The sequence below is a fragment of the Gasterosteus aculeatus genome, chromosome 13, assembly GCF_964276395.1.
Source record: "Gasterosteus aculeatus chromosome 13, fGasAcu3.hap1.1, whole genome shotgun sequence".
NCBI classification, from domain to species: domain Eukaryota; kingdom Metazoa; phylum Chordata; class Actinopteri; order Perciformes; family Gasterosteidae; genus Gasterosteus; species Gasterosteus aculeatus.
The window spans coordinates 5,999,340-6,009,302 of record NC_135701.1 but is presented as its reverse complement, the minus strand read 5'-3'; the positions used below and the strand labels follow the sequence as shown (position 1 = coordinate 6,009,302).

The following is a 9,963-nucleotide window of genomic DNA, read 5'->3' as shown; positions in this document are numbered from 1 at the left end:
GCATCCGTAACGTAGATTTTTCCAACTCGGGATCAAACGCTTCTCCTTCTTCAATCAGGCTCACTTTCATTAGTCGTAATAAATCTGCTGATAAAGCTGAGCATGCATCAAATTTTCTCCAAATGTCTTGGCTTGGTACTGTTTGGAGTCGTGCGTTGTCGTATAACTGCTTCAATTCAGACTCAAGCTTCCCAACCACATCCATCATGTCATACAAGTCACTCTCAGAGCGCTTATGTTTTAATTTATTACGAACTTCCCTAATGATGGTTGTAGCTGGTTGTCATCTACGGTCCACTACGATTACCGAAGGGGGGCGTTTGTTTTTTGACAACGTTTTATCTCATAATTTCGACTTTCTATCTCCTTTCTTCAATGCGGAAATGGGCTTCTATAGTTGGGTGGATGCATCACTCCAGCCAATCCAAAGACGGGGTTTGTAACCAATCAGGTGTAGAGACCATGGTGACTGGCTCCGCCCCCTCACTGTCAAAAAGAAAAACAGCAAGTGCGTAGAGCAAATATCTCGTGCGAGATGATCTTTTGCTCGCGCGAGACGGAGATTTGCTCGCGGATGTTTGATTTACGCGCGCGCATCAACCTGATTTGCGCTCTTGAGTTTTGACAGTGATTTGCAGAGCGAGCGAGCAAATATCAACAAGTATATCGTGGGTTGAAAAAACAAAAACAAATCCTTTTTTGTGTACAGTGGTGAAACAGTTCATTGTGTAACGGCAATAATGGTACAGTGGGTGCGGAAAGTATTCAGACCTCTTTACATTTTTCACTCTTTGTTTCATTGCAGCCATTTGCTAAAATCTAAAAGGTTTGTTAAAAAAGAAAAACTGAAATATGACATGGTCATAAGTATTAAGACCCTTTTCTGTGCCATATTGAACTCACACGCTGTCCATTTGTTCTGATCCTCCTTGAGATGGTTCTACTCCTTAATTCAAGTCCTGCTGTGTTTAATTAAACTATATAAGACCTTTCAGCTCACAGTTTGTGTCAGAGCAAATGAGAATCGTGGAGGGCCCAAGGAGCTCAGAGACAGAATTGTGGCAAGGCACAGACCTGACCATGGTTACAAAATAATTTCTGCAGCATTCAAGGTTCCTAAGAGCATAGTGGCCTCCATAATCCTTAAATGGAAGATGTTTGGGACGACCAGAACTCTTCCTAGTCCTGGCCATCCAGCCAAACTGAGCAATCGTGGGAGAAGAGCCTTGGTGAGAAGAACCCAAAGATCACTGTGGCTGAGCTCCAGAGATGCAGTAGAGAGATGGGAGAAAGTTGTTAGGTTTAGGTGAAGGTTCGGACCCCAAAGCAGACACGGAGAGGTTAGTGATCGGATATACGGACGAGAGTTTATTGGCTGGCGAGGATCCTGGCAACGGGGAGGACGAAGAGCCGGGCGGTGACGCACCCGGGCGTTCGTAGTAGACTGGAATAATCTGGCGTCGCCGTGATGAGACGCCCAGGCTTATATGGAGGATGATTATTGGATGCAGGTGTGTCTCGTCCAGTCCAGTTGCCGCCAACAGCCAGCCACACCCCCTGCCACAAACAAAACACAAGAGAACACAGCCAAAACCCAAACAAACAGAAACCCAATCACCACAGTATCCCCCCCTCAAGGGACGCCACCTGGCGGCCGACCCGGCTTGCCCGGGAACTGTTCATAAAAGTCATCCAAAATAGACGGGTCAAGGATGAGGGAACGAGAAATCCACTGTCCCTCCTCTGGACCGTAACCCTCCCAGTCCACGAGGTACTGGTAGCCTCGACCACGCCGGCGTACGTTCCAAAACCTTATTTACTGTGTATGCCGGGTGGTCATCAATGTCAAGGGTGGGTGGGGGGAGTTCAGCAGGAGGACTTAGTGGACTGGTGGACACTGGTTTGAGGAGAGAGACATGAAACGTTGGGTGAATCCGTAGCGACAGGGGGAGTTTGAGTCTTATAGCTGCAGGGTTAATGATCCGGTCAACCTCGAATGGCCCAATATACCTAGGAGTCAGTTTACGGGACTCAGTGAGGAGGGGCAGATCACGGGATGATAGCCAGACCATCTGTCCCGGCTGGTAGTCCGGGGCCGGTGTTCGGTGCCGATCAGCCACTCGCTGATTGCGGGCCGCAGTGCGGACGAGGGCTGCCCGAGCCTCGTGCCAGACCCGACAAACGCGCCGGAGATGTTCCACCACGGATGGCACTGCCACGTCAGTCTCCTGAGAAGAGAACAGAGGAGGCTGGAAACCATTAGCTGCCATGAAAGGGGACATACCTGTGGCGGAGCAGACCAGGGAGTTGTGAGCATATTCAATCCAGGGAAGGTGTGTAGCCCAAGAAGCAGGATGTCGAGCAGTGACACAACGCAGGGCCGCCCCCAGATCCTGGTTTGCCCGTTCCGTCTGGCCATTGGACTGAGGATGGTAACCCGAAGACAGGCTGGCTGACGCCCCCAACGCCTGGCAGAACGCCCTCCACGTTCTGGCAGAAAACTGCGGACCTCTGTCAGAGACAATATCCATCGGGATGCCATGAAGGCGGAAGACGTGGGTCACCAGCAGGTTGGCGGTCTCCAGTGCGGAAGGTAGCTTTGAAAGGGGGACGAAGTGGGCTGCCTTGGAGAACCGGTCAACCACGGTCAGTATAACGGTGTTGCCTTCCGAAGGGGGTAAGCCATTGATGAAGTCGACCGCCACATGCGACCACGGGCGGTGAGGGATGGGAAGGGGGTGCAGCAATCCGGCGGGGGCCTGGTGTGAGGCCTTACTCCGGGCGCAGACGGAACAGGCAGCGACGAATCCCCTGGTATCCGTTGACATGGAGGGCCACCAGAACCGTTGTTGCAGGAGAGGCAGTGTTCTACGAAAACCAGGATGGCAGGCAATCCGGGAGGCGTGTCCCCATTGCAGGACAGGAGACCTCACCACCTCTGGAACAAACAACCTGCCCGGAGGACAACCCTGTGGAACCGGCTGGTCCCCCTGGGCCCCCTGGACCACACCCACGATCTTCCACCCGGCTGCTCCAACCACACAGGCTGACGGCAGGATGGTGCTTCCAGCGGTGTCCTCAACCGGCGGAGCAAACTGACGTGACAGAGCGTCCGGTTTGATGTTCTTGGATCCTGGACGATAGGTGAGGGTGAATTGAAACCGCCCCAGGAACAAAGCCCATCGGGCCTGCCGTGAGTTGAGCCTCCGAGCCGATCTGAGGTAGGAGAGGTTCTTGTGATCCGACCACACAATGAAAGGGTGAGTGGATCCCTCCAGCCAGTGCCTCCACTCCTGCAGAGCTAGGACGACCGCTAGCAGCTCCCGATTCCCCACGTCATAGTTCCTCTCTGCTGGGGAGAGCTGGCGGGAGAAAAAGGCACAAGGGTGCTGCTTCTGATCTGCCGAGGAGCGCTGTGAAAGTACAGCTCCCACCCCGGAGTCGGAAGCATCCACCTCCACAATAAACTGTAGCGCGGGGTCAGGGTGAATAAGGACAGGTGCAGAAGAAAACAACAATTTCAATCTAGCAAACGAGGCCTCGGCCACCGGGGACCACACAAATGGGACTTTAACAGAAGTCAATTGCGTAAGGGGTGTGGCAACTCTGCTATAGTCCCGGATGAACCTGCGGTAGAAATTGGCAAACCCGAGAAACCTCTGTAGTTGCTTCCTTGATGTAGGAGTGGGCCAGTCGGCCACTGCCATAACCTTGGCAGGGTCGGTCTTGATTTGCCCCTTCTCCACAATGAAACCCAAAAAACTCACAGAAGACACATGAAACTCACACTTCTCCGCCTTAACATATAAACGATTCTCCAGGAGTCTCTTCAGGACTAAACTAACACGTTGCACATGGTCCTGGAGGTTGCGCGAGAAAATCAAAATATCGTCTAAATAAACAAACACAAAACAGTTCAACATGTCCCGTAGCACGTCATTGATCAGGTTTTGGAAAACCGCAGGTGCATTTGTGAGACCAAAAGGCATCACCAAGTACTCGAAATGTCCCAGAGGTGTGTTAAACCCAGTCTTCCACTCGTCTCCCTTCTTGATCCTCACTAGGTGGTAAGCGTTTCGGAGGTCCAACTTTGTAAAGATAGAGGCCTCATGGAGGGGTCCGAACGCCGAGTCTATAAGCGGGAGGGGGTATCTGTTCTTAACAGTAATGTCATTTAGGCCCCGAAAGTCAATACAAGGGCGCAGCGACTTGTCCTTCTTTTCCACAAAAAAAAACCCTGCCCCTAGCGGAGAAGAGGAAGGTCGAATTAGTCCAGTAGCCAAGGAGTCAGAAATATATGTCTCCATGGCCACTCTTTCCGGCTTAGATAAGTTATACAGCTTACTGGAAGGATAAGGAGCGTCCGGAACTAAATCAATGGAGCAGTCATAAGGTCTGTGAGGGGGGAGAGAGAGAGCGTGGTCCTTACTAAACACCTCCCGGAGGTGGTGATAGACTGCGGGCACAGAGCTGACATCCACTGATTTAGGGGGTGGCGGTGTTAAAGACATGGTTGACGGGATGGCAGAATGTAAACAATGAGAATGACAGAAAAGACTCCAGTTGAAAATGGAGACGGAGGGCCAGTCAATCTGAGGGTTATGCAACTTCAACCAAGGAAGCCCTAGCACTACAGGGGAACCCGGAGAAGGGATTAAAAAGAAAGAAATAATCTCCCGGTGGTTACCGGATAGCATCAGGTTCACGGGCGCCGTGCGGTGGGTGACCTGAGCTAACAGCCTGCCATCTAAAGCAAAAACCCTCTTAGGGTGAGAAAGCAGCTGGCAGGGGATACCTGCCTGAGAAGCAAAACTAGAGTCAATGAAATTGTCATCGGCCCCTGAGTCCACTAAAATGGACAGGGAACGGGAGGACTGATCCCAAGACACAGTCCCCTTAACAGACAGAGGACAGGCTCACCAACGCTCCTCCCGAAATTGGTGAGCCCCCCCTTTTGGCAGCAGCGGGCAGTGCATTTGCAGATGTCCATCCTGCCCACAGCAAAGGCAGAGGCCAAGGCGCCGGCGACGTTGATGCTCCCGTGGAGTGAGTCTGGTCCTTCCAAGCTGCATGGGTTCATCGGGAACGGAGGGAGGAACCGCGGTCTGGGAAAACCTCCTGTCGGGACAAGGAGGAGGCACAAGCCTCCACTGGGGAGGATTCATGCTCTGAGTCACGGGAGGGGTGAGCCTAACTCTCCCTTGTCTCTCCCTGCGGCGCTCGTGAAGACGAGAATCTAAACGAATAGCTAATGAAATTAACTCATCAAGAGAGGATGTCTCATCCCGAGAAGCCAATTCGTCCCTCAACTCCTCTCTCAATCCCCGGAGAAAAACCCCCTGCAACGCTCTTTCATCCCACCCGGCCTCAAGCGCTAGAATCCGAAAATTCACTGAGTGCTTAGCTACGGAGTCCCCTCCCTGCCGTAGCGACAGGAGCCGGCTGCTAGCCTCCTTGCTACGCAGCGGGTGGTCAAACACTTTAAGAAACTCCTCGGAGAAGGAGGAAAAGGAAAAACAAACCGGGGACTGGCTAAACGAGAGCGCTACAGCCCAAGCCGCGGCTTTCTCCGATAGGAGACTCATAACAAACGCTACCCGCGATTTGTCGGTAGCGTAAGTGAGGGGCTGTTGTTCAAAAACAAGATTACAAAGAAAAAGGAATTCTCTACCTGACCCTGACTGACCCGAAAACCTAGCGGGTGTGGGGATGACGGGTTCCCGGGGTTGAGTGGAGGAAGAGCTCGGCGGAGCCGCTGGGGGTGGTGGAGCAAGATCCGGAACCGGAGCTGGAGCGGGAGACGAAGCAGTCAGCGTGGAGAGGTGAGTAGACACTTGGTCCATTCGGCTGCCGATTTGCGCCACTGTGGAGGTAAGCCTGTTGAGCGTCTCCATCACCTCGTTTAAGGCTAGCTCATGCTGCCCCACTCGACTGCCTTGGGAGGAAAGCGCCAGTCTGAATCTCTCCACGTCTGCGGGGTCCATGTTATGGCCAGATTATTCTGTTAGGTTTAGGTGAAGGTTCGGACCCCAAAGCAGACACGGAGAGGTTAGTGATTGGATATACGGACGAGAGTTTATTGGCTGGCGAGGATCCTGGCAACGGGGAGGACGAAGAGCCGGGCGGTGACGCACCCGGGCGTTCGTAGTAGACTGGAATAATCTGGCGTCGCCGTGATGAGACGCCCAGGCTTATATGGAGGATGATTATTGGATGCAGGTGTGTCTCGTCCAGTCCAGTTGCCGCCAACAGCCAGCCACACCCCCTGCCACAAACAAAACACAAGAGAACACAGCCAAAACCCAAACAAACAGAAACCCAATCACCACAAAAGTTCCACAAAGTCAACTATCACTGCAGCCCTCCACCAGTCGGGGCTTCATGGCAGAGTGGCCCGACGGAAGCCTCTCCTCAGTGCAAGACCTATGAAGCCTGCATAGAGTTTGCAAAAAAACACACGAAGGACCCCCAGACGATGAGAAATTGGATTCTCTGGTCTGATGAGACCAAGATTGAACTTTTTGGCGTTAATTCTAAGCGGCATGTGTGGAGAAAACCTAGGGCAGTATAATTGAGAGACTATTGACAAAGATTTGTCTTTAGTGAACCGAAATGTAAAGATAAGATTGGAGACCCACAAAGACGTTTCTTTGACGAGGACATTAATAAGGTGTATGTATAAGTGAATTATGAAACTAGCTACTTTAAACTGTTTCAAATGTAATTGCTCCTTATGTTTAAAATTATATGGAACAAAAGGAACCCAATACGGGGAATGAAGTAGCCCACTTGTCAGTCAATTTGGGGAAAAGGTTCTTCCTTTTCGCAAACACATATTGGAGGAAGAAAAGTTTGCAACGCATGATTGGCAAACACCAGTTCTTACTTTGTGAAACAAGTCTGATTTTATTTTGACCCGTCCTTGGTAATACTCGTTTTTTATCTCAAATCTACTGAACAGTGATCACTAGATTTTCAATGATGAAAATATGCGCGTTGTATTGTGTATTTCTGTACAGCATGTGGACTGAGATGCTTCATGTGTCCCACCGACTTTGACGTTTGTTCCAGTGTGGAGAAGATAGGCGAGAGCTTCTTCCACAGCTGATTTCAATCAAAACACAATATGATCGACCATTGGATTGTTTAATTCTTCTGTATTTCACATGTACAGCAAAAAACAGAATCATAAAATGAAAAATTCGAAACATGAACCATCGTGAGCAAATGACTCATTACATGTTGATCATGAGGAAATAATGATCCAGCACAAGACTTTGCACTCCTTTTCATTTTATATGTATTGCCAAACCAAATGCTTGAGTACAATCAAATAAATGTTTTTTTCATCTTTCTGCATAAATATTCTTTTATCCAAAACAGAATAAGGCTAGACTTTTTAAAGCGCTGGATCAAGAGGAAATCAGGCGTTCATTTGGCACACTAATAATAAAACAGTCTTTGTTGAAGCATAAACTAAAAACAAACTACATTTTACACAAAAGGAAATTATTTACAAGAGGAGGGCACATAAGTGATCAAATCTTTTTGTTTAGTTTGTTGGCAGGATCGTAAAAGACACGTGTGTAGAACAAAGAATCCTGCTGTCATTTGAAAATATCAGACTTCAGTTTAGGTGATATTCATGTTTTCAAATCTCAACAATCAAGGTATGAATGTCAAGCTTTTCAAATCGGTTTTGGGTTCTTTGTCAGTTAATAGTAAAGAGACAATGAAATAACTGCAGCAATCAATCAATCCATTAACAGTTCTCTTCTCCTTCTGGTTGAAATATTTGCCAGTTCAGTTTTTCAGTGTATTGAATGTGTTGGAGCTATATTTTTATTTTTGTTTATTTTGGGTTTAAGTTAATTTATAGCCTTACTTATTTCTTTTTCCTTTCCTGTTAAAGTTAATTTGGTGTATTTTGTATTTATGCTTTACTCGTATTGTCGTTTATTGGTCACATGGTGTTATGTTCATTTGCATAAGTAGGTCAAGGTGGGAGGTACTTCAGGCTCGAGGGCATATGGTTTTTTACCAGCGTGAGAGAGGCAGCAGAAATGTCTGAGCTTGCTTATGTGTGTGAATAAACCGCCTCAAACTCAATCTTGTTATGGACATTACTTTGCTTTGGTACCTCTGAACCTGCGTAAAGCCTAACCATGACGTAGCCTCGAGTGGCCATTTGAGAAGTTTGTTATTTGTTTTTGTTTAAGTTTATGGACAAATAGCCACTACATTAAGTAAAAAACCCGCCCTGGATATATCGTTGGTTTACGTGGATACTGGACTTGTCGTTTGCTGGATTACCGTTTCGAAAGTGGATTACTCACCTGGATGCGGGAGACAAACAAAGGAAAGGGCCTAGGAGTGACGGAGGTGTGGGCTGGATACAGTGCAAACATCGAATAATACGACCCATCCGACAGTGTAAAGTGTCCCTGGACACCGTACTGGATAACGGTGAAGCTACTGGAGCGCTGGAGCTGCACTACGGAGTGGAGGATATTATTTGCTGCAATTTGAATTCGCAAAGGCCCAAAGCCTTCACAGGTAACGCGCACGGCCGCGCGCAACAACAGCTACTGCGTGCATTCAACTCCGTGTACAAAGGCAACCACCGCAACAAACAAAGTTCCACAAGGTATGTGCTGTATTCAATCTTTGCAAACAACTGTGGGTGTACATGACCGGCATCAACAAAGGGTAAAATGTCTGACGTTGCAGCTAAAGCCAAAAGCGACACGGCGCTTCCTACAAGAAGACGCACAAGTTTTACTGCTAAAGGAATGATGTTTTTTATACAAACGTCTCAGGAAAAGAGATCGATGCAATACAAACGAGCCAAATCGTACATGAATCAGATGGATAAGTTGATGCATTCCGCAGACAATATTGATGCAGTCAAGTCTCTTTTGGATCAAATAATAATATGTGTTGATGAGGCAAAACAACATCATTCATCATTTGTGTCACTGGACATACCTCAGGATGAGAAGGAGAAACAAGATAAATATTTTGAACAAAAGGAGAAGTGTTTTTCAAGCTTTATTGATGACGTCAAAGGCTGGTTATCAAATGCAGGCCATTCATATGAACTTCCAATTAAACCACCTGATAATCAAACTGATATTGGGCCTGAGGACAGTGTATCCAATAAAGGTTCTGCAGCGCGTTCAAAGGCTGGCTCTAAATTGTCAAGGATTTCATCCAGTGCATCTGCAAAAATATTAGCGCAAGCAGAGAGAGCAGCATTACAGGAGCGCATGGCTGCTCTAAAACAAAAGCACACTTTGGAGGCGCAGGAGGAACAAATAAGACTTGAACAAGAGGAATTACGGAAGAAACGGGAACATTTAAGGAGAGAAAAGGAACATTTAAGGAGAGAAAAGGAACAACTTGCTCTGGAGGCAGAATTAAAGGTGACAAATGCAAAATTGGAGGTTCTGCAAGTAAGCTCAAAGTGTGGCTCTAAAGTGTCAAGATGTGCATCTCAAACATCAGATGGCATGAATTCTTACTTGAAAAGGGCAGAAATTCAAGGGACATATGAACTAAATCCGAATGCTGAACGCTATGTGCCCACCAATAAAAGCTCTGAACCTACCTCCAGTCGCTTGTTAAATTCTGTCCCTGTTGGTGTTCAACCCAAACATGTTGTAAAACAAATACCCATACCTAATGTCATTTCTGTGTTTCAAAGGCAAGGTACACAATCACTTGGTTTGCAAGATGTTTGTGACGATAATCAACCCACCAATTCTCCGGACATTTTGAATATCATGCAGCGTCAAAATGAAATAACTGCGCTGTTGGTCCAACAAAACACAGCCTCTGCTCTGCCTATGAGAAATATACCTGTATTTGATGGTGATCCCCTGTATTTCAAATCTTTTCTCAGAGCCTTTGAAAATTGCATTGAGGATAAAACTCAAAATTTCAGTGATTGTCTGTACTTCC

At 47.9% G+C, this 9,963-nt stretch overlaps 2 long non-coding RNA genes across 2 annotated transcripts in view; one reads left to right on the top strand and one right to left on the bottom strand.

Annotated features, from left to right (window-relative positions):
* LOC144386350 (uncharacterized) overlaps window positions 1–9,963 on the bottom strand; it is a 29,376-nt gene that overhangs the window by 2,060 nt on the left and 17,353 nt on the right. The window lies entirely within an intron of this gene.
* LOC144386352 (uncharacterized) overlaps window positions 6,865–9,963 on the top strand; it is a 51,443-nt gene continuing 48,344 nt past the window's right edge. Inside the window, exon 1 of the long non-coding RNA XR_013452056.1 lies at window positions 6,865–7,168. This is a non-coding gene — a long non-coding RNA (uncharacterized LOC144386352). The remainder of the gene's footprint in view (window positions 7,169–9,963) is intronic.